Below are 16645 nucleotides of genomic sequence, written 5' to 3' on the forward strand. Positions count from 1 at the left end.
GTACAATACAGAGTTTCTTATATCCCTTTTTTCAGCACAACCTATAGGCAATCTGATCATCATTTTCACCAACTATATAAACACACCTGAGCAAAAAGTACTCAAAATGTTTAAAATCTGATAAGATTTGTGAAATTCTGAAATACGGCTAAACTACTAAAATGTGATAAAATGAATCATAACTTTGACTCAACAACACGTAAGGAGGCATGGTGGCGCAGTGGTTAGTAGTGTTTAGCACTGTTCTCTCACAGCAAGAAGGTCCTGGGTTCAATTACTGGTCTGGGACCTTTGTGTGTGGAGTCTGCGTGGGTTTCCCCCGGGCTCTCCGGTTTCCTCCCGCCATCAAAACATGTTAGAATGTTAGTTCCATTCGGTCAGGTTGGTCCCTTGTGGCGGCGTGTTCAGTCACAGCGGCTCTGATCGACCCTCCATCTGACCTTGACATTTCGTTGTGGAATACCAGTTGTATAATGACAATAAAGATGCTTTCCTTTTCCTATTCCTTTAAGAAGATGAAAAAAAACAAATTTTTTAAAGCCTGAATATGTGACCTATAAACCAAACCCAAAAGTAAATTTCCAAAGACAAAAACGAAGCACATTTTCGCTAAAATTTGAGTTAATTTTATAAACACACAATTCAGATTCAGTTGGTTATTGGGTTTGTTTTTTTCGAATCTAGTTTTTATTTTTATTTCAGTTAACTAAAACATTTTTTTCAATTTAAATGTTTAGTTATTTTGTTAGTTTTTCTTAACTTTAATAACCTTGCATGTATGGTACTGGCCACAGGATGAATCTTCAGTGATGTCACAACCAGTTGATCATGACTTGATTACCTTTATTGAATTTACTTTTGGACACTGTGGCGGCTTTCATAAAGCAACTACTGTATCTAATGACAACAACAACAACAACTCAAAGTGAAATTCAATCATTTCCTGAAGAGAAAAGAATTTCTTTCATGCCACTCGAGGACACTCAAACAAAAATGACAACCTTACAAACACACTTGTTTGTATTTATATAAACATTTCACAGTGGGTGGTGACTGAAGAAGGCAGAGCTCTGTCTACAGCTGCTGTTGTGTGTATGATGACAAAGGTAACTGACTGTACGATCAGACAGAAGGGCAGAGGAGAGGCTATATTGATTGGGATGGGCGTTACTGACTGACAGCAGAGGAATTCTTGGGATGGCTTATCAAGCACTGCAGCCACTGAGTGATGGGAAGAACAATGATGAAACATGACATGAAGGTAATGCAAAAATGGCATCTAATGGTGGCTATGACACGGTGCGACTCTGGGAATCTCTATCCAGCCGTAAGTGTGTGTGACTTTGTAACACTCACGGCTGGATACACACAGAACACAGTCACATTAAGAATGTTAAGTACTTTTTCAGCCACTAATGTAATTGTACAAGTTCTCATCGAGCAGCAGCAGCAGCAGCAGCAGCAGCAGCAGCAGCAGATCATTGAGCCCAGTGATGTTCACTGAGTCTGAAATCACCTGCACTGTGCTGAATACAAAGTAAGCAATTGACGAGTCACACACTAATGCCTGATGTACCTGGAGACCGCTCCCACACAGCAGTGGCATCATCAGCTGTAATCACAACGGTGCAATGCAGGAATAAATTACTCAGCCTAGTAACGAGCTATCAAGGTAGTTTTGCCTGCACACAGGTTTTATGGTGACATGAGTGGAATGTTGGCAGTCTTGTATAAAGTACTTTAATGGGGATACTTGAGTAAAAGTATCTTTACCAGAAAATGACTCTGGTAGAACTTGAAGTCACTTTTTTATCAAATCACTTAAAGTATATGACGTTTTTTAGGATTGAGCCGTGGTAGCTCAGTGGTAGGGCAAGTTGTCTTTTATCTGGAAAGTTGTGGGTTCAATTCCTGGCTCTGGTAGTCTTTATGTGTTCTTGAGCTGACACTTAACCCTGTGTGAATGGGTGAATGGCAAAATTATATATCTATATATATATATATATATATATATATATACATACAAAACTGTACATAACATGTATATGATTCTACATGGAATGTAATACATTTAAAAGTGTGATAAATATAACCAAATGTATTAATATTGTTATTATTATTATTATTATTATTATGAAAACATATTGGTCACTATTCATGAAAATAGCTGTGCCTCAGCCACTTTTGTGTAGACTCATTAAAACTCATTATAACGGGCTGCGAGTTTCAGACCTCTGATCTTTTTTGTATTTTTTGTGTTTTGAAGATCAAATGACTATGTTGGAACACAAAGAGAATTACCTGTGAACTCAAACCTGCAGAGAATTATCAGTTTGACTACCTTAAGTACTTGAATTGTTTGCCTCTTTCGCGTTCACACTATTTGTTTTGTTCTCTCATCTTGAACTCACAAACCTTTGTTTCCAGCAGCAATACGCAGCTGATTTCAGCAAAAGCCCGAAATCAAATGAGTAAATACTTACCAAGTGCCAATTAGCAGGCGGACATACTCAGCAACTGGATGATGAATAGAGTATTTTGGCACCTAATAGGCTGGATGTTTTACTCTATAAGCTTGGCAGCCTTTGGATCAAAACAGAGCTAAAAGAAGCGAAAATATAAATCAATATCTAGAGACATTACATGATAAGAATACTAACGTTGCCATGCATCTGCCAGAGGTATAAGTAGCCGACTGCAAAGACATTCCACATTAAAACGTGATATTTCAAGGTTTGCCCTTAGGTGTTTTCAATAAAGCTGTACTTTAACTTTTAAACCTAAACAAAGGTCTGCTCCATGAAAAATCATTTCATATGAAGGCACAGAATTCTGATTAAGCCTATCAGCTCCACATGACTCTCTCTCTATTTCTCAGTACAGCATTGTTTAGATCTTGTGTTGTCGATTCCCATGCAGTGCACAGAAAGGGATTTGTGTCACAGATACCTTTCCTCAGAGCATGTGTTGTGTTATAATAAGCACCACTGCATGAAAAACTAACAAAAGACAAATTTTATTCTCTCTGTTGGCGTTTACACGGATAAAGCAATTCCTTTGTGTTGTAAATTGAGGCAAAATTGTTCTACAAATGCCCGTCCTTATGGTCAACAGAAAACAGAAAAGCGTATTGAAAGTAAGGCTTATAGGGGATCATTATAAACATAAATAATGTAATTTCTCTATTTTTACACTACACTGTGCAATCAGTTTCAGCCAATGTGTTGTCTATTTTATTTTGATATGTGTTGCCTGTGATAGTGTTTTTTCCCCTGTTAAGATTTGTATTTTGAAACTTCAAAAGCTCAGGTAGGAGGCAACACCTGTGTCTCTTCCAAAAAAATAAATAAAAAAATCATCAAGAGTAATCTCTTTCATCTGTTCTTCTGTTGAGGCAAACAGCGATGCCTCCTGTACTGGCTTTCATGTCACCCGGTAAAATGAGGAATTTATTTTGGACCTTCTGGACTGAATCCCACTGATTTATGTACAGTATATTAACACAGAGGGAGGGAAATAATCAGTGAAATTAAACTTGGATGAATATCAAACCCACCCACAGTCGATGTGATGTTGTGAAAATAGGTATCTTTTCATTAGTCGGGGGCAAAAAGAAGATTTGAGATGATTACTGAACACCCGACAAACAAATCCTCATCTGCTTAAACGGGATCAGCTCTGCTGACGTGATGTATCCCCAGAGATTATTGAGATTCACCATTCAGTCAGATTACAATACTTAATTTCATACACTGCATTTGAATTCTCTGTATTTTGTATTTGCACTCATGTTTGAAATGACTCGGTGAGTCTGTGGAACTCTTATCTGCCAGACCCTGTTCCCCTTTTAGCCTCTACTTTAGACAAGCTTCAGTTTATCTGCCTCAGTTGATGACCTGGAACTCAAATAATAGGGTCATCTAACTCTACAATAGCTCAAGCACAAGGACTTTACATCCCACTCCAGTTAAATGAATACTATAGTATATGGGGGTGGTGTCTGACAACAAAAAACAATACTGATTTATAGCTGTTTATGATTCTCTATTCACTAACCCCCTCACAAATTGCCCATATACACTGAAAAAAAATTAAGTTATCCTGCACTGAAAAAAAAACTATTCCGTTAAAATAAATGAAACTCTTATAGCCCAAGCCTGTGTCTCCATTCCACAATAATAGAATATAATGCAATACAGTGTAGTGCAGTGCAGCACAAGACAAAACCATACCTCCTTTATTGCAGAGCCGCCCAGCATACACGTACACAAGTAAGCTGCTCCACAGGTCGCACCCGTGATCCCTGTTTTTGGGACATTATTTCATGAAATAATTGACTTTTCCCTCCATTTTCAACCATAACTGTTTTGGCGATTGCATGCAAGGCATTTATACATTCAGGATGACATGAAACGATACAGAACACATGTCAAAGTCTGTTAGTCAGTGTGTGAATAATCTGTGACTCCTGAGGGCTGAGGAAGATGAAGTAGTAGTATTTATGTAAAGCAGCCGAAGCACTTTGCTGTTGGAATAAATTATATTAAAAAACGATTTATATTTTTGAAGTTTTGCTAATTTTCTTCCACAGATGTAATCAAAAATCTAAAAAAAATATACATATATTTTAGTTGATTATTGATTATTCGTTTTCAACCTCTACAACATATAATGACTGAGCACAGTGGCAGGCACTAAGTAAAAGAGAGAAAAAAGGGAACAGACACAGAACAATAGCTCAGATTCATGCATCCAGTGCCAGAAGGTACAATGTTGATATAGATGACGCACATCAAGAGGGGGTTGACAAATCAAAGTGAAAAACCTTGAAATAAGTTTGCTGATATCTCAGGATCTTCATATTTCAAAAAAGGGATCTGGTAAATATGGTCTGTTTTCATATTCAGTACAGGTGAGATATTCCAATGGCACCAAGTCCTGACGCAGTCTTCTCCAACTTTTAACAGTCCGTGCTTTTTCATCAGTCCATTATGTTTTTTTTATGTCATATGTCTACTTGGGAGGCCCAATATGAGGGATTCACGGGCCATTTCTAGCTTTAAACACAATATTTTTTTATTTCATTTAAAACATCACACCAGTACACAGTGAGTGTCTGACATTCAAGGCACATGGGTGGATTAAAATGATGTCTGCGGTTGGGATAAATGTGTAACCCTGTGTATGATTTTCAGTTGTGTTGCCCGGAGACGATTACAAACTGAAATTGATCTACAATTATCTTCAAATAGCTTTCATTGTCACTTTAAACATTATTCAGTTTAATCATTAATGAAAAAGTAATTGCGAGTTGTAGTGTGTAAAATCTAACATTTATTGAAGTTGAATGTTGTAGCTGATTATCCCTCACCTGTCCCTTCCAAATATGTTGGACAACAAGCCTTCAGTTAGCAATAATTTGGTGATCGAAGTGTAATTTATTTTCAATATTTAGCCAAATGAAAAGACTTTCACCAAAATTTTACTCACTGGACCTTTTATTTACAATAATGTCCAAGGTTTTCAGTTAAAAGGCTCATGGAAAAACTCATACATTTATTATTTGTTAAAATGATTTTTGAAAATCATTAATTTCTTCGGAGAAGCAAGAAATAACATTGTCATTTCTGGCTGTCATCTCTGTTTAGCTCAATCTGGAGCCGTAATGTTGTATAAGGGATGAACTGATGTTCAACGGATGCCGTATATTAAAAATAAATTCTGAGGGTTATTAAAATCAGATGCGTAAAATTTTGATAAACTATGTTGTATGTTTTTTATTTTTTTTTTATTGTTTAGCCATTAAAGCCATTAGGGATGAGCAGAGTCCTCTTTTAGTTACAATCTGCAGTCTCACCATTAGATGTCATTAATTCCTACACAGTGGACCTTGAAATGACCTGTACTCTGATGCTTGGATTGAACTTTAGCCAGTTGCTGCTGTAATTGTATGGCAATGATGAGCCTTTTAAACATGTAACCGTCTAGTTTGACTACCTGGAATTACACATATCTGCAATTCAGTTCTTATTTGTGAAAATGACATCACTTTTGTCATATGACAAGGGACATATCTTCAGTTGAGGATAATTAAAGATATCTTGAATCTAAATAATTACATCGTAGATATCTTAAACTGGAATTAGAGATGTCTATAATGGCAAACTCCATACGAATGACTATTAAAAACTGAATTACAATTACCTGTAACCTTTTTGACCGATTAAATATTAAAACCATAGCTTGCCATAGTGATTGTCTGATTAGATATTTACTGAGCAGTTGAATAGGTGTTCCTAATGAAATAGCCGATGACCCTACTAACACATAACGTTAAAAGAACGTTAGTCCATGGTTCTCCTAAGGTTAGTTAGAGACAAAACAAAAAAACAAACAATCAAAAAGCCAAGTGTTTGAGCCAAATTGGCAAATATTTCATATACCACTCCAACGGCTTGCACCTGTAATACATACAAAGCCCAGTAGGGGGCTGCGGTCCTTACTTGTCGTTACACTGGGAACTAGCAGGTGTGCTAACTTCATTGGCACGGTTGAAGTGACTGGCGCGCCGTGACGCAGGTAATGTTCTCCCACTGTACGGTAAAATATTCGCGGACTACTGTGTTTGTTTTGAATGATATCTGCCGTAAATTTACCGAACGAATGCAGGCTAAAACGTGATAGCAGGCTACATAACCTGTAGCCTATTAACTTCACCGTTAGCTGCAGGGAAAGCCATTTAGCCTTTGTTTCAGTTTTTTTTTTAATATGGATGTAACACAAATGAGAATCAAAGTCTGAAATACATAATTGATTTTTACTGAAAATTGTTTTAACAGTATTTAAAAAGGATACAAATATGGAAAGCATTTAAAGTGTGCAGAATAATAGTACAAATATAATACAAGCCAAATTAAAATAGTGAAACACATTCCATTATATATTGAAACAAGCTTTCAGTCAAATTGCAGTGTCCCCATAGTGCGGGGTATTTGTGAACAAACAAAGATACTGCAATACAACACTATATTTATGCAGAAAATGTTAAAATGTGGTGAGATGCTGAGTCACTGTTCATCTGCACAACACTGTAGGTGCTTATGTACTGTATATACAATGTGCTGAGAAGGTTAAAAGTCCAGGACCAGTCTATGAATCTTTTTCATGGCAGGTGTTTTGACAGGTTACATAAGGAAAGGCACAGGTGTGAACGATCAAAATGATAACTGACTTCCACTTAGGTTCCTTAGTGTTTGGGTCCATGCTGGTTCACTGTCACAGTGTCCTGACTTACATGAACTGTACAAAGCCATTGTTAATGAGATCAGTAACACCTGTGCTTTTCCTGCTACTGCATGTCAAAATGTCTGCTCTGATTCATGTGTCAAGTGGGACAGCCTACTTCGCGCATTTTCACTACTGATGAATTCACACTTGGGAGGATCCATATGGCGTTATTTCTGTGCCATATTGTTGAGCATGCACAGGCATGTTTTTTTTTTTTTTACACATTTGTTGTTTTGTAAGTGCATACCCCCTGTTTTGTATGTATATTCTTTGTTTTTTACATGAATACTCAAGTCATTTCCTCTCAGACTCGACTGTGTGCGCACACATCTGTTCTCACACAAAATTGTCTGCGCTCACTCAAAACAGCCTCTTTGCACACCATATAAAGAAAACATGTACAAAACACGGAGTATGCACTTACAAAACAACAAACATGTACAAAACATGCCTATGCATACTCAAAAATATAGGACAAAATTAACAACATATGGATCCTCCCAAGTGTGGATTCATCAGTAGTGAAAATGCGTAAACACACCACGACGTAGGCTGTCCCACTTGACACATGAATCATTGGTTCCTTCGAATGTGGCTGTGATTTGCCTGTTTTTGGCTACATCTGCGTGTCCTTCACAGCCGACTATAACCCAGAATGAAAAGAATAAATAAATAAAATTAAATTGAAGATAGAAGATATTATTATCTTTGAAGCTTTTTTATCATTTCATACAGGGACATACTAAGTAATTTCAACTCATTCTTCATTTAAACGAGGTTTAGTTCTGAAGAATTTACATTTGTGGATTAAAACTTGGGGAGAAGAATCTTAACCAGGTTTATTTGACCTTGTCAAACCTGTTTGTTCTACTTTATGTCTAAAATTATCTGCCGTGAATAATTAATACTTATAGAGTTGACTGCCTTGGTTGAATAGTTGACTTACATATATGGTGTTTATTTATTCTATCTGTTGTCCAAATCATAAATCAAAAAAAGTCAATTTTGTAAATTATATTCCAGTTTAGTAAACAATCATTTTAAGGGAAATGATTGTATTTGTCTCTCAGCCTGAGATACATCACACAGCAGCGTCTGCATAGATGCATCTCCATTTCCTCCAGTATAACATAAAATATTTAAAAAATAATAACTCGACGATCCATCAAAACTAATAATCACAAATTCAAGACTTTGAACTTTGAAGGGCAGCATTTGACTGCTCGGGTACAGCCTGCCAGAATTTACTAGAAGAAGAAGGGGAACCTGTGAGTTGTGTGGGTTAGACCGTCTCATTTCACACAGCGCATGACTTCTGTCTCCTCCTGGGTCATCTCCTCCGTCGGCTGCACACTTGGGGGGGATCCACACTCTGGATTGAGATACAGCTAGTGTCTGACACTCTAGTTGTAAAGTTTTGATGACCCCAGGCATGAATGACTTCCTGTGATGCTCTGCGGTGTGAAAATTATTTTGAAGATCCAGTGACTAAGACTTAGGTCCGGGTGTAATACTTTCCATGTTGGTGTGTCTGCAGAGGTTCACTAGGGTCCACGCAATGTCAATTTCTTCATCCTCCCCTTTCTGCACTGACTGCTCATGCTCCCTGTAGCACAACACTTTATAATCCAATTGGTGGTGTACTCTTGCTTTGGTCAAAAGAGACAACCAAGATGGTAACCATGGTGACTTTCTTGAGATTATGCAAGGAGGTCCGCTGGTACCCACACATGTACAACTCAAAGAATACAAGAACATCCAAAAAATCTCCATTACTGGAATAAAATGTGAGATCGAGACAGATGCAGACCCTCTTAAGTACTGTATGTACAGAGCCGCAGGCATGTAAGTGCATGCAGAAACGTTCTGTGTAACATCTGATGGCAGACACATGTATGTGCTGAAAGGCTTCTTATTCACTTTGAAAGGAGCTGTAGAAAGCATTGCCCAACTGTATTGTTGGTCCATTGCTTTGATTTTCTCGCTTTGCGTGCGGCAGAAGTTGAGACATGTTCGACAAGCCAAGTGGCAGCGTCAAATCGTATTATGCAAATATTCCAGCACAAGCACGAGACAATTAAATCATGTTTATTTGATTATCCCTAAGAGCTTAACAAATAAACAGGCAATCTGATAGCTGCCTCTAGCACCAAGCTTCAGGGAGGGTATTCCATGAAGCAGGATTAAGGGAAAGTGGATGTGCCTGGCTCATTTAAGTGGGAGTTCCGTTCCATCATTTTGGCTTAAAAGAATGTTCCCATAGTAAGTACATGGTGGTGAACAAGTCTGCTCTGGACAAGGCTAACCCTAATGAAAGTAAAAAAGCCCTGTAAAATCATTTACATTATCTTAAAAAAAAAAAATAAAGTGACGAGTGGCAACAGAAATCTCTCCAGTTTCCTTCCACTAATAAAACATGTATGAATTTTCGAATGTTAGACACATTCGGTCAGGTTGGTCCCTTGTGTGGGCGCGCTCAGTCGCAGTGCCTCTGATCAACCCTCCATCTGAGCTCGCAATTTCGAATGTATAATTACAATAATGTTCCTTTCCCAAGCGAGTCAGGCAACTACAGTGGCTTTCGCATACAAGAAAGGATGTAGTTTTTCTTCATTTGCATAGTACACTTTCATTTCAAAAAGTGAAATGCATACATTTGATTTAAAATGAGAACATGCAGGGTAGCCATCTGTTTCACAGATTATACTGAAGAATATCTTATATTCATACACAACTATGATGTCGTACAAAATAGTATAATAATTGGAAACCAAATTTTGTTTTTGCCAAGAGTCCAGCACTTAAACATTTACACCAAAATCATTTATTATTCTCCATGTATCTGATGCTTCATAGAATGTGCTGAGACTATTGAAATATAGCTTTTGTGGGGGTAGATTTGTTGTAGGTGGCTAAGGCCTGGACTTCACCTGAGGCAGTTGAAGTCAAAGTTTTCTGTCACACCTCCAACATTTTCATGTAAATTCATGTTTTCTCTTAGCTCTTTAGCTTACACGTGATTGCAGGAGGTTTTGTGAGGGGGGCTAATTGTTTCTTTGATCATGTAAGTTGACTAAAATCCTTTTTTTAAGGTTAATGTTGTGAAAAGGATGTCAGAAGTGACTGCGACTTAAAACAGAAAGAAAGTAATACATTGGAACTATTTTAAAGTTTCAGCTGCAGCTTATGAAAACCCTGATTAAAAGAGAAATGCTATTATAAAACCTTCAGTCATATCACACTGTAGAGAAACCACAGCTGTCAGGGATTTTGTATGGATGAGATGACAAGTGAATGTGCAGACGCTTTGTTCAGATCTAATTTAATAAACACCTTTAAATTCAAGTAGTTGAAGAGAGCCCCTGTACTACAGTAATTGCTCAGAGCCTGTGATTTGGCTTCCTGGTAGCTGAAATAGAAAGTGTTGTTTTACACCCCACAGAACTCAAATTGCAGACAGAGCTGATTAAATCAATAAGAGGAATACAAATACGCTTAGATATTAGTGTCTCTTTGGACAGGAGGCTTAATTTTAAAGCGGAACGATGCAGTATTTGTACCCTAATTTAACAACTTTGTGATGGTTGAATGGCTTGTTGCGAGGAGATTATTGAGGGCTGTCTTTTTCTTGAAGAATCAAAACAAGATCTTTCAGCTTTCAGAAGTTTCTTTGCTCCGTATAACAAATAAACCTATACAACTGAGTAACTGGTTTGTGGACAAAAGAAGACATTTGAGAACATAATTTTCAGGTGTGAAAAACACTGATAAACATTTTCTGATATTTTATGGAGCAAACAAGTACTCGATTAATTGAGAGAATTAGCAACAGATTAATCAATTATAAAAATAATTGTTAGTTGCAGCCCTAGTAAAAATATGTGCTCTGAAACTGTAGGGGGTGCTCTTTAGAGAAAAAGGCAAAAACTGACCAGACTTGCTAAGTTTGGCTGTAATACATTTGGGGAAATCAAATATGTGTCAAAGCAGGTACTTAAATCACCCTGATTGAAGTTATATTTCATATGAGATAGTGTCTTGTACGTTTCTCTCTCTGCCATGTGTATGTACTACCATACTATAATTTTATTTCTCCCTGTCATCATAAATCTGGAGATATACATTCACTTCCTGTGTGCAGAATTAGTGGAAGTATAAATCCTCGAGATAAGCTTCCCCCTCAAAATGGCTTGCGCTGCTGCATTGAGAGGGATTGTTTTTCAAAAACATTGCAGCATGACAGCGTCCAGTGTATACGCTCAAAGACAAATACACACAGAGAAGTTATTAGCTTCACAGCATAAAAATAATTACATGAGGGTTTTCTGAACCATACATCTATTTCCGCACACATATTTGTTAACAGATTTGGATGAGCACACGTTCAAAAATATGTACAATTTCAGCAAGATTTTAAATGATCACAAATGAATTGACAGGCCACTTTAAATGTTTATTGCCAGAGTTGGCTTTTTGCCTCATACATCTTACTTATCTAAACAGCACACAATTATTTGTATGGAAAAAAATGACTGACATCAGCTACATGAAAGTGAGAAATTGCATAAATTACGTAAGTACATGCCAGCTGCCGCTATAATCGGACAGATGTGTAATGTCCTTATCAGATTCTGTGCATTTTATTAACATTAAGTTTAATTAAGTATATGTCATCTTTAGTAAGTGATGGAACGGCAGACTCATTTTTTTTCCTTAAACTCGACTGCATTTGATAATAGAGATGTCAATCACATATTTACATAAGAAATAATAGGGCATACGTACAGTATATTTACATATGTTATTGCATTCAATTCATACATATGTTGTACATAAACTAACATATCTGTTATCCCTGTCATTTGGCTCAAATCTCCGGGCGTTTGAAATTTATTTTTGGTTTGCTATGATCACACCAGCTCTTTTTTGCTCAAATGAGCAGAGGGTTTATTGTAATAGCTGTGGCACTGAAAAAAAATCCGGGTGAAAAAGTAATTTGGAAATGCAGATTGATTTTCACTTGCTTTACTTGAATTTAACATTGCTGCCTTAATTAATTCATAATATCAATAATTTTTTAAAAGATTGAAATTATTTTTAACAACTCTTGATGTGTGGTCTGAGGGAAAATGAGCAACCTGTGAAATTGAGAGAAATTGAAAGCATGACTAAGGACTCATGAAATGCTTTTAAGCTCTAACAGGATCAGAGGTACCATGTCATTTCACCCTCTGATGGAGGGTAGAAAGGGGAAACCTGTACTTGTGTTGTGCTAGTACGTGAGATAATCCACATTTCAAGTGCCTGCATACGCACAGTGTTGTGTAGCAACACTCTGCAGTAAAATGGCTGGACTTTATTAAAGAACAAAGTAATGTCCATCTGTCCTGGTTTGCTGAAAGACTGTTATGTAGTGTATAAATGGCTGTGCATCTCTGTACGTCATAGTAAATAAAAGAAAATGATTTGTTCACTAAAATCAAATAAGCTCTGAGTCAGAGGTTTTCACTCCCTCCCCTCACATCTTCTCTTTCTCCTGTCTCTCATTTGTGTTCTCACTGCATTGATGTCGTCCCTGTTACCTCTGATTTGGCTTGTCTGGTTGTGAATACCTAATCATGCTGAAGATGCCATACTATCGTTCCCTGAAGGCTTTATTCTTATCCCTCTCCTTTGCTCTCATCTCATGGTTAGAGTGACACTTTCTCCTTGCTCAGAGGGAGGGCATGTCACAGCAGGCTCATAAAACATGCCATGCATGTTATTACAATCATAGGACCCCAACCTCGATCATGTTTTGTCGAAGATGCAATGTGCTGTTTTTTTCCTTCATGGCCATAAGCCCAGTTTATTTATATATATACATATATATATGTGTATATATATATATATGTATATATATGTGTATATATATGTATATATGTATATGTATATATGTGTATATGTATATGTATGTACTGTATATATGTATATGTATGTGTATATATGTATATATATATATGTGTGTGTGTGTGTGTGTGTGTGTATATATATATATACATATATATACATATATACACAAACATATACATATATACATACATATACATATACACATATATATACATATGTATATATGTATATATGTATGTATATGTAAGTACACAAACATCCTTATTTTTTATTTTTATTACCGATTCTTTTTATATTCTTTATTGTTAGTACTTTAATATTTTTGTCCACGATAATACTAAACTTCACACCTCTCAGCTGTGTTTTTTGTTTTGCTTTTAGGATGACATTGAATATCTAGAAACCAGTTGTCTTCATCAATTCCTGCTGCTGCTTCAGAATAAGGTAGGACAAACATCTGTATTCTTGATGCGGGCTGTGCACAACATGCAAGCTGTGTGACAATCCAGGGGCTGCCTCCTGCAGGAGGTTTCATTTGAAGGCAGAAATGCCTGCCACAATGTGTCCTTCACTCCCAGATCCTTCAAGGCCCAGCCTATCCCAGGATTCATTGTGTTTCAGAGATTTTTTTAAAAGGAGATATTGGTGGCCAACAATAAAAACATACAAAAATCACACCTAATACTTAAATCCAATTAAATAGCTAATGGTGCACATGTTAAAATACAATCTAATGACCTTAACACCGTTTTGTTGCTAGAATATTGCCAATGAGGGCAAATCTGCATTCTGTGAAGAGAGTGGTTCCTGAATTAAGACGTAGATGTAGAATAAGACCACTGTGTCTTTGAATACATTTTCATGTGTTATGTGCATATGAATGTGTGTGAGATCATTGTTTTTGCTCATCATCAGTAGGGCTGGGTACAAGAATCGATTTAATATCCATTTCATTTCCATTTTGCAATATCGATTCATAGGGCATGAGTAGAGATGTAACGATATGAAAATTTCATATCACGGTTATTGTGACCAAAATTATCACGGTTATTAATATTATCACGGTATTGTTAGATGTGTTCAAAATGTTCCAAAAGTACTGAACACACACACTGAAATCTTTTAACCAAGTTTTATTTAAAAAAATATATTTTATATTATATGATGATTATTATTATTATTATTATTATTATTATCATTATTAATAATAATAATAATAATAATAATAATAATAATAATAATAATTATCATCATCTGACTGACTGACACACACACACAGGTCCTCACTCTGTGTCGGATAATAATTAAGTAGCAGCAGTCGTACACAGCATAAAAATAAAATAAAAAAACACAGAAACAAACACATTTTGGTCTGCTACGGTATGTGTCGTCTGCACACTACTCGCTTTCGCGAGACAAACCATGACGTTTCCCACTATTCCGAAATCCCGTTTTTGTTGACTTACCCGCTGAAAAGTTGTGTGTGGTGGTCATGGATATTGGAAGTGGCTTCACGGAGATTTTTTTTTTTGCATTTTCTGCACAAGGATTGATCGTCTTCAATTATTTTACCCTCAACATCGTTTAAAAATACAAAATATGCCCAGACTTCTGATCTTACGGGGGGGAAATCTCTGGAGCGCAGGTGGCTTCAGCCGTGTTGTCGCTGGACAGACAGTGCAAACTGCGCATGCGCGCTCGCTTCTGAGCGAGTGCCGTTCAGGCGCTGCTGCTTCTCCAGGAAATGAGCAGTATCACTGTGAGTTTTTCGGTAATCAGTTGCGGTAATCAATCACGGTTTTAACGATAATTAAAATTTGAAACGGTAGTACTAACCGTCGGGAATTTTACTGCGGTTTATCGCCATACCGGTAATCGTTACATCCCTAGGCATGAGATAGATTTTTTTCCCATGAACCCCAGTATTCTCATGCGTGATGAAGCAGTGGCACGTTTACATCCTGGTCGTCTGGTCTGGAAACATTTCGGATTTAAAACAACACAGGACAAAGAGCTGGATAAAACCAAAGTGGTTTGCAAGATCTGCCAAGCGGAGGTCAGTTATTGTAGAAATACTACAAACCTCAGAAACCACTTGACAAGGTATCACTACGCTAACATTAGCTTCTGACAACAAGCTGTCCGGGGCAAAACAAAAGAAACTGAGGGAATCACTAACATTACCAGCCAATTCTCTGCGGGCCATTAAGATAACAGAGGCCATCGCAACTTTTGTTTGCAAAGATTTACGCCCATACTTGGTAGTGGAAAACGAAGGCTTCAAGCGGCTCGTTCAGGTGCTACGTGAGCATCTGTTCTCTCCATGATGTGTAAATATGTGTGAAAGACGACATCCTAACGAAAATGCAAGAGGGTCGCCATAACCTGTGACACCTGGACATCACTGTCAAACCAGTCTTACACCTACAAGTCTGCATCCTGCCGGACGCTTGAAATTATGAATTCGGCGTTAGTCAGCAACAGCGACTTTATTGCAGAAACTTCACGGTTACTGTCGGCCGCAACCACGCCAAAAAAATAGTCATAAAACTTGGCTCTACTCCGAACTTCTGCTCTCATCACAGTCACAGCGACACACACACACCCCAGCATCTGCACCTCATACTAGCCCCCACCCACCCATCTCTCATCCAACCAAATACCTGTCTTAACCACACACATTCACTGCATCACACAGTCAACACTCTGATCAAAACAGAACAGGTACACTTTATAAACAGAAATTACTGCAGGTCACTACAGTACATTTGTATTTTGTAACATAGTTGAGCCATTTTCATTATTTAAGAGCAAATTGAATCGAATCGAAACGTGATTAATCGATTCAGAACCTTATGAATCGAAATCGAATCGATATAGGAATTTGGCCGCGATACCCAGCCCTGGTCTGGTGAATAATAATCTGCTGAATATATCACTTATTCCAAATATTACAAGGGACCATAACAGTACACGGTCATTACAATCATACAAGTGTTTTTCTGTATCTTCAGAAAACAATTTCATCTGAATTCTCAACCTACCCTGATTTCTTTATATACAATCACATTCAGAATGATGGTTTGATCATAGTTATCTTATCTGTAAGGTGAATGTTATTCTACTTAATAACACTAATCATTAATGCATTACACTGATAATAAAACTGATCTGCTCTCTGGTTAACTTTATAGTACATTTAGTATGCCTCCCTCTTTCTTCTACCCACTCGTAGTCTAAATGGAACTGCACTACAAACCTTGGACAAAGATTACAAGTACTGCCCTAGTTTTCAGTTTTTCTTTTTTTTTCAAACCAACTGGGATACAGCCTATTTGATTTGCATGTGATACTTTGAAGTGCTGTGCCTTGTGAGTGTCTTGTGTCAGGGGAACTGAAACAGTGATTCATAGTATCTGGTGGGCAATGATTGCATCCATCTCCCCGAGTATGAGTGCTCTTAAGG

At 37.2% G+C, this 16645-nt stretch overlaps 1 protein-coding gene across 1 annotated transcript in view; it reads left to right on the forward strand.

Annotated features, from left to right (window-relative positions):
• Window positions 1-6484: 6484 nt before the first annotated feature.
• Window positions 6485-16645, forward strand: part of gpat2 (glycerol-3-phosphate acyltransferase 2, mitochondrial) — a 103873-nt gene continuing 93712 nt past the window's right edge. The window contains exons 1-2 of the mRNA XM_058635278.1: window positions 6485-6579; window positions 13561-13623. The gene's annotated coding sequence lies outside the window, so the exon portion shown is untranslated. The remainder of the gene's footprint in view (window positions 6580-13560; window positions 13624-16645) is intronic.

The sequence above is a fragment of the Solea solea genome, chromosome 8 (assembly GCF_958295425.1).
Source record: "Solea solea chromosome 8, fSolSol10.1, whole genome shotgun sequence".
NCBI lineage: Eukaryota > Metazoa > Chordata > Actinopteri > Pleuronectiformes > Soleidae > Solea > Solea solea.